The sequence below is a fragment of the Stigmatopora argus genome, chromosome 18 (genome assembly GCF_051989625.1).
Source record: "Stigmatopora argus isolate UIUO_Sarg chromosome 18, RoL_Sarg_1.0, whole genome shotgun sequence".
Classification (NCBI taxonomy): Eukaryota; Metazoa; Chordata; class Actinopteri; order Syngnathiformes; family Syngnathidae; genus Stigmatopora; species Stigmatopora argus.
This window is the reverse complement of record NC_135404.1, coordinates 5,742,817-5,751,475: the sequence shown is the minus strand read 5'-3', so window position 1 is coordinate 5,751,475 and position 8,659 is coordinate 5,742,817. Positions and strand designations below refer to the sequence as shown.

At 37.4% G+C, this 8,659-nt stretch overlaps 1 protein-coding gene across 1 annotated transcript in view; it reads left to right on the top strand.

Annotated features, from left to right (window-relative positions):
* Positions 1–397: 397 nt before the first annotated feature.
* The window catches only part of pcdh15b (protocadherin-related 15b), a 115,603-nt gene continuing 107,341 nt past the window's right edge, over positions 398–8,659 (top strand). The window contains exons 1-2 of the mRNA XM_077625669.1: positions 398–661; positions 1,785–2,127. The gene's annotated coding sequence lies outside the window, so the exon portion shown is untranslated. The remainder of the gene's footprint in view (positions 662–1,784; positions 2,128–8,659) is intronic.

Genomic DNA, 8,659 nt, shown 5'->3' with positions numbered 1-8,659 from the left:
TTAAAGATCTAAAACTATGTTTATTTGAGCTTTTTTAAATATATATTTTTAGATTTTACAAAATGATTTTTGAACTAAAAACACAGAAAAAATAGATTAAAAAATTACAATTATTGATTTAAAAGGGGGAAAATCAGGAAATATAATATACTACATTTATACTCTTCATTTTAATTTGATCCTAAAACAGAAAGTCGGCACTCATGATTTACTTTTCCAGGCCACACAAAATGATGCGGCGGGCCAGATTTGGCCCCCGGGCCGCTACTTTGACACCTGTGGTGTAATTCATTGAGTGACATGTGTTCAGCCAATCATTAGATATGATGCAATTACGCTATGCAGCCAATCACGGCATTGGCAGCTTGAGGCTAAAGCTAACACTGCTACAGTGTATGTCGCCATCCCAGAGTTCTAACTGTGCATCTTTTAAGTTGGAATGGCTGTCGAAGTATGTGCAAATCGAAGAACAAGCGGAGAAAGCAGGGGACATCTTTCGTTTTTCGAGTGAGAAAGGTCTGATCTGCAAAATATGCAGCGAAGCTAAAGTTATGAGTGAGTTTTCTGATGGAAAGATGGACTCAAACACGAAGCGACACATTCGCCACAAAAGTCATTTGTATGGAAATTAAAAATGAGAAGGACTGACGTGAAAAATAAGGTAAAGTTTAAGTCTGATTTGTGCAAATTCTAGCGACACTTATTAAGAGTTTTTATGTATGGATATTAATATTTACATTTTATTATGACTAGATCATTTAGGGGTAGTAGAAATGCAGCTGCGGGTGGCAGGTGCAATATTAGTGTTGCTCCCAGTGGTACTTAATATACTCGGGGAAGTTGTCTGTATGGCCAAATATATGAAAATTTAGAAAATTAGAGGGAATATTTTGCAAACACACCCTTTATTTCTTTTTTAGTTCATTAGCCCACCCATTTCGAATGGATTGGGAATCTATCGTTGTCAATTGCAGCCAATAAGCAAATAATTATCATGAAAATATCATAATAACAAGAATAGAAGTATGTTACAATAGTATAGAATAAAGGAATAGTATTATAAATATATGTTTTAAATGACTTCTAGTTCTTTATAAAAAAAAAGGACAAACATTCTCACAAAATCAAAAAAAATAATTACCATTGGCCTCATCCTTCTGGGGTTGAGGGTTCGATCCCAGGTGGGTTCTCACTGGGCTTGGTGGGTTTTCTGCGGGTACTACGGTTTCCTCCAGCAACCCCCACGACACTTGAGAGGATAAGTGGTTCAGACAATGAATGAATGTAAAAATAGATTGTAACAAATTAACATCAAGATTGAACAATTGAAAACAAAACAAGTGAAATACAATAAAAAAAGTAATATATACTTAAATGTGATAAAGTTAGAATGTAAGATGTGACTCATTTAATCAAATCATTTTTACTGTGAATTAATGGCATTCAAAGGGATCTCTTCTTTGAGGATAAGCGGTTCGGAACATGCCTGAATAATTTAGAACACTAAGTATAAATAAGAAAATTAACGGAATAAAATGAAAATGAGAAACACTACATTTAATGTAATAAGACAATGAAAAAAATGGTTAACTCATAAACTGCCATTGAGGGGAATAGACATTCATTCCATTTGAACTATCAAGGGCACTAAACATGTTAACTGATTCACAGCCATGCTGAATGATCTTAAACCAATTCAAATGGATTCGACATACATCCCCGTCAAACACTGAAACGTGATCTTTCCGTGCTAACCTCATTTATTTTTTTGTCCGCACCTGCAGCGTTCTTCTTCTTGTGCGGTAAGACTCCGCATCTCATCCCCCCTCTCTTGCTCTCTCTCTCTCGCTCCACCCTGTCGACTCCTGACTCCGGTTGCCAAAGCAGAGGAAACACAAGAAGAGGTATCCTGTTCCTCCACAGCTCACGCACCTCCACTGCAAAATAAAAGAGAGAAGGATTCCACTCATTTACTCATTCGGTCTTTCTTTTTTTTGCTGAGGAGTCGCGCAACCCTGCGCGGATGAGTTGCGTGGATGTTATGTGCCGGGTGGTCTCCGAAGGTGCGGCGACGGCGCGCAGAAAAGTGGATGTTAACCCCATGGCTGTGACGAATAGGGTAACCCGGTGAGTATGTGTTTGTATGTCACTACGAGAGTCAAGGGTGCTTGAAATCAGAGGGTGTCAAACTATGCGTTGATGTGTGGGAGCTATCCGTGGTGCTGAAGACAGATTTTTATGTGAGTAGTCCAGGTCATGGATGTGGATCATATGCACATTTGTGGATTTTTTTTTTGTAAGTTTAGGTACTGTATGGTGTAGGAAGGAGTTGGCAATTTCTATCTTCTTTTTTTTTTTGACTTCTCTTGTGTGTGTTTGTGTTTTCAACAAGTAGGGAGCAAACAATCTGTCTGAGTCCAAGCCGGTTACCTCACGGCAGCCGGTGTCTCGGATTAGGAAGGAAGGGAGAGTCATCCGATTAGCTAAAGGAAGGCAAGCTGTCGCCTCCGACTGCTACCCGAAGAAGTGGGAGAAAGTCAAAGGTTGTGCGTAGGAGATGATCGTTTTAGGGGAGTTGAAAATCTTTCTAGAGATGTTGATCAACTGATCCATGAATTCACTGAGTTTATTTTAATTAAGAACTCCAAACCTAACATTAGTTTGAGAATGGATGTCGTACTATACAATGTTTGGTTTACGTTAAGGAATGATGGGTCTCATTAATTGATTGAGTAGTGGACAGATGGCGTGATTGATGGGAGGAAGCAGTAGGTTTTTTGATTGATTGATTTGATAGGACATAGGTAAGTAGACCATTTGATTACATTTAAAAAAAAATGAATAACCTTAACCCTAACGGCATTACCTTGGTCTTGTTCAAACCTAGAAGGACGTCCTCAAATGAGAGTGTCTAGTCTCGTTAATGCAAATGGCACAAACACCCAATTATTTTGAGGTATGCTAATGTGTCGGTGGACAAGTGCTTAGCGTGCCGGCATCAGAGTTCTGGGGTCGAGGGTTTGATCCCAGGTCGGTCCTCACTATGTGGAGTTTGCATGTTCTCCTCTCCCCGGGCTTGCGTGGGTTTTCTCTAGGTACTCTGGTTTCCTCCCAGATTCCAAATACATGCATGGGAGCCTGGTTGAACACTATATTTCGGTAGGAGTGAGTGTGAATGGTTGTCTGTCGCCTTGCGCTCTGTGATTGGTTGGCCAGCGATTTAGGGTGTTCGCTGCCTAGTACCCATAGTTGTCTGGGATAAGGCTCCAGCACCCCCCGTGACCCTTGGGAGGATAAGTTCAAACAATAAATGAATGTATAAATAGTTTAAAAAAAAATAAAACGTTAAGATTAAACAAATGAAAACAAAACAAGTGAACTACAATAAAAGATAAAACATTAAAAAGCAAGTAATATATTTAAATGAGATAAATTCAAGTTAAAATGTAACAGATGTGACTAATTTCATCAAATTATTTTTTGAGATACATAATAAAGATCCTAACCCAAACACACCTTTGTATTAAAAGTGACATAATTTATGTGTTGACATTTAATGATAGCTGTCATAAGCAAAACCTTCATTATCATGTTTGCCCCCCAAAAAATTGGTAAGCCCCAAATACTAGTGCAATATATAAACATAATAAATTAAGGGGAAAAAAAGATAATTAATAAACAATATAATGAGTAAATTAAATTAGTATTTTGCTGCTTGAATAATTAACTCCTTTGCTGCCATTAACGATGATTGAAGGTCAATCCATTTGAACTAGAACTCCCAGGTGGCACATTAAATCTGTTCCAGTCTTTAACTCTTTTATTGCCTTTGACAATAATCAATTCATGTAGTTCTTTTAAGCCTTCGGGTATGAATCGAAATGAAGTTTCCACTAGAAAACCTTCAATTCATTCAAAGTGAAAAGTTGACAGTGAATGAATGAAAAGTTTTGACTGGAATGTGCAATCAAGGGGTTAATTTTAGGTCAGCTCTTGTTAATTTTGGGGCATTTCCATCAATTCCTCTTGATTTCACTCCCTGTTGATTTCCTTCTAATTTTAGGGAAATTAGTATGTCACTTCAACTTCATATTGGGGCATGTTTTCCTCACTTTTTGTTGATTATACTCATTGGATGCCATTGACGGCACTCGACATCCAATGGAACGGTCAAATGAACCTTTGTTTACTCCCAAAGGAAATGGATTGGACATCTTGCACCGTTAATGGCGCTGAAATGAGTAGTTACAGCCAGCCTCTCTTAAAAAATGAACGCATCAACTCTCAAGATTGATTTCTCCATCATAAAACAACAGCAATCGTAGCTCATCTAAACGGTGTTAGTCTTTGCAATCGACGGACCCAAGAGACCATTAAAACATCCGATTTCAACCATAAAAATGAAATGTTTTTGAATTTGGAAAGGCTACACTGCTAATTAGCCGCATTCTTGAGAACATCAACATGCATTAGTGCCAAGAAAAGTAGCCTGTTGCTGTTGGATAGCATGATAATTATGATATATAAATGGGATGTTGTGCACTGACTGCTAATGCTTCTATTTAAATTTGATAATTCATTTTTTTTTATCTAAAATGCATATTCTGATTCATACTTCTCTCTAATCAAGACATTGAAAGTAATATTCTGCTTTTATTTTCTTCTTGCGTCAAACTTTTCATCACTGGAAACGAATGTGTTTCTAAACACATTTAAGGTTGAGGTGAGGATGTCTTTTTAAATGCAATGCAATAATCTGTGATTGCAAAAAGTTATCTTTGATGAAATATTGAGCTTTTGGTAACATGAAATTTCTCCAAATAAGAGTTTGATGTTTCAATTATTTTGTTTGTAAATTAAGCAAAAAAGTTGGCTATTGCACCCCAGCGACCCTTGTGAGGATAAGCAAAATGGAAAATGAATCAATAATTTAATAAAAAGCTTATTTTTTGTATTAATTTGTTTCCTAGACTTTCTATTTATAATTAAAAAACTAAAAAACTAAATATTATTTTTGTCTTTTTAATCAAAAATGTCTTCAAAATTGTCCAAATCCTTCCTAAATTTATTTTTTTCCCCGTTTAAAAAAAAAAAAAAGTTTTAATTGATTAATTTTAAAAAAATAGAAATATAAACATTGCTGTCCATTTGTTCAAACATTTTAGTTAAAGAAATATGGAAATCCCTATTTTCAGTTTTGGATTTAATTTAAAACAAAGAGCATATATTTTCTTTATTATTATTTTTCTTCTTGAAATGAAAAAGACGGTTAATATTCTCAAATTTCTTTAATGGTGGAAATTTTACATCAATTTTATTTGAGAAACATAAGATTAATGCACATTATTTACCTTTGTGGGCCATCCAAAATTGATCTTAAACAATTGGCTTCCCTGCTAATAAGCATTACATTGACTATTTTAAACCATGGCACTGTGAGCTGTCAATCAGGAAAGTATTCTCCTTGCCTTTTAAGTAGGTCTAAAATTCATTACAACAATTATTTTAAAATTGAAAAGGATTAGTTCAGGACCAACCTTTGGCAAAATGTCATTTTTTTCTCCCCCCAGTAACCTCCACGTCAATGTGCCCCAGGATCTGAATTTCAAAGAATTATTTTCACTCTGATACTTGACAATCTCCGCACCTTCGGGTGTCCGACTCACATACTAATATCTCCTTCAAGTGCATGAAGAGCACACTCTTCTTTTTGCATTGGGTCCATTTGAAAAGCCTTTATTTAGCCCCTAAAAACAGGACCCTCCTCGTAAGGCAAACATTAGGCACTACAAGTGTTGCAGTGGTGATGTGTATCAATGCGGGGATGCTTTAACTGGCGCATTGTTTACTAGTTCCCCTTTAAAACGTTAGAATTTTTATCCTGGACATACAAAGAGTTGCAATTTGTAAAAGCTACGGAGTGTTAAAACTGCCACTGAAGGCCTTAGACTGATACTACGTACAGTGGTACCTCGAGATACGAGCTTAATGCGTTCCGGGACTGAGCTCGTATGTCGATTTACTCGTAACTCAAATGAACGTTTACCATAGAAATGAACTAAAAACAAATTAATTCAATCCAACCCTCTGAAAAACACCAAAAACAGGATATTGGATTGGAAAAACATTTTCATTTGTTCTAATTCGCAATTATTAACAGAGTCACAAATAACTAGTGGTTTAATAGTACTAAAATGTGTTTAATAGTACTAAAATTAGACGGATTTCGCAGAGGGGAGAGGGGGGGGACTTTTTGCCCGGCAACACACTCGTAACATAACATGAACAAATTTAAATGAACTTGGATTACGATGCAGACACACTCAAAAATAAGTTTAATCTAACCTGGCACTAAACTTAAGTCTAATTTTGTTTTCATACCTTTCTTCCCCCGGGTTGGCTCTATTTGCTCTACCCTGACTTTCAGATGCAACCTATGGAGGGTTGTTTGCTTTTGTCTTCCCTTCAAAATATTCCCTAAATGATGCACACAAATGTCCTCACAATAGGATAACGCACGACCACTTGCCAACGAGAAGTAGTATATACCCCTCTCGTATTAGGGAACAAGCTCCGCCATTCGCACTGTCTAACGAGAAAAAAAACACTGAAAAAATGCAACACTCCGCCCAGTGCTCGTAGAGACATTACACGAGAAAGTTGCGGGGAGAGAGACAGTGGCCATGATGTTCTTATGAGCAGACTCTCGCGTCCGCTGCATGCTTGTATATCAAAATTTGTCTTGTATCTCAAGATAAATATTTGCTAAAAATTTTACTCGTATCTCAAATTGCTCGCATGTCGGGGCACTCGTATGTTGAGGTATTACTGTACACTGTTACGCAAGTTAGTCATGTACGTAGTACTCTAAACAATACTTTGTTACTAAACACTCTAAAATGATGTAATATTACACCCATGGATGTAGATGTGCAAGGTCACTATTTTATTCCTGAAATATTGTTTCAATAACAATAACGCAAAGTATAGATGAAAGAATAATTTTGAATAATAAATAATTCATATAAAATAATATTTATAAATTATTTCAAACAAATCAAAAGATGAAAATGCAACAATGTTGTCAATGGCATTGAAAAGTTTAACAACTTTTTAACGCAACTTATATTGATATTGCACCCGTGGATGAATCAGAGCCATCATTTAAAAAAATATTTATACATTCTTAAATAACAGTCAAAAATCATCTTCAAATAATTCATATAAAATAATTCAATACATCAATGTCTTTAAAAAATACATTTTAATATTAATCATTTTTTGGCAAGTTTTGAGCACGACTTATGTTACTAAACCTTTAACTCATTGGTTACCATTAAAAATAAAAATCATTCATTCATTTTCCTTAGTAGAAACAGGGTGCTTGAGCCTATCTCAGCCAACAAATAATAATAACCAACAAAATAAAAAAACTTCTTAAACAACAACATTCATTCATCATCTGTACCGGGATACTGAAGCCTATCCCAGTGGATTTCGGATGAAAGGCAAACTGCACCCAAGACTGGTCGCCAGTCAGCCATAGGGCACACGGAGAGATAAACAACCATTCGCCAGCACTGAGCGACAATCGATCCCACACTTGCCCCTCGACACCAAAGTGAACCCCGACACCAACAGAAACAATACAAATTAAACATTGTAAGAATAAATCACAAATCATTTTAAAATAATTCTAAACTAAAGCATGTAAAAAATACATAATTGACATTGAAACTGAACACGTTTCTTGCCACTTACCACAACAAGAACAGAACATTATTTTTATTTTTTTCGTTTCTGAACCGCTTTAGGGTTGCAGGGGGTGCTGGAGCCTATCCCAGCTGACTTTGGGCCAGAAGTGGGGGACACCCTGAATTGCTGGCCAGCCAATCGCAGGGCACGAGGAGACAGACAACCATTCATAGCCACATTCATACATAGGTGCAATTTAGAGTGTCCAATCAGCCTACCATGCATGTCTTTGGAATGTGGGAGGAAACCGGAGTACCCGGAGAAAACCCACGCAGGCCTGGGGAGAACTTGCAAACTCCACACAGGTGGACCTAACTGGATTTGAACCCAGGACTCCCACTGTGAGGCCGACGCGCTAACCACTCATCCCCCCCGGGCCGTCATGAACAAAACATTAGTTAAACAATAACCCGAGCATAAAACCATTCCAAATTGCTACTGTTAGATTTTCAACGTTTTTGTCGCACGGTCGTTCCACCGTGCAATATTCGCTCAGTGGAATCTTCTCAAGATGGAGTCTTAAGAGCTGCCGGTCGAACCCAATTTATAGGCCTCTCCTGCCTCACCGCGACCGCCGATAAGATAGAGGCACTGGGGGCCATTTGGTATGTTTGTGTGACTCTCACACATTTCCCCCGTGTAAACACGCTGACCTGGCACGACACCAGTCGACACTTTGAAGTCACACATGCACACTGCCAGTGGCGACTTAAGAGCGCTAACACACTCCGGCTTGACATGTAGTCTCCATCTCACTGCAGTGTCTTCTGCCCGCAGAGATAAACATTGAAACATTCCTCCCATGAAGCTAAAAACAACACGATAATGGCTCACCTTGTATTTCTTTTCTTACTATCAGGAGTGTTAAGCCTTGCTTGATGGTTAAGTCTTTACTACTCATTCG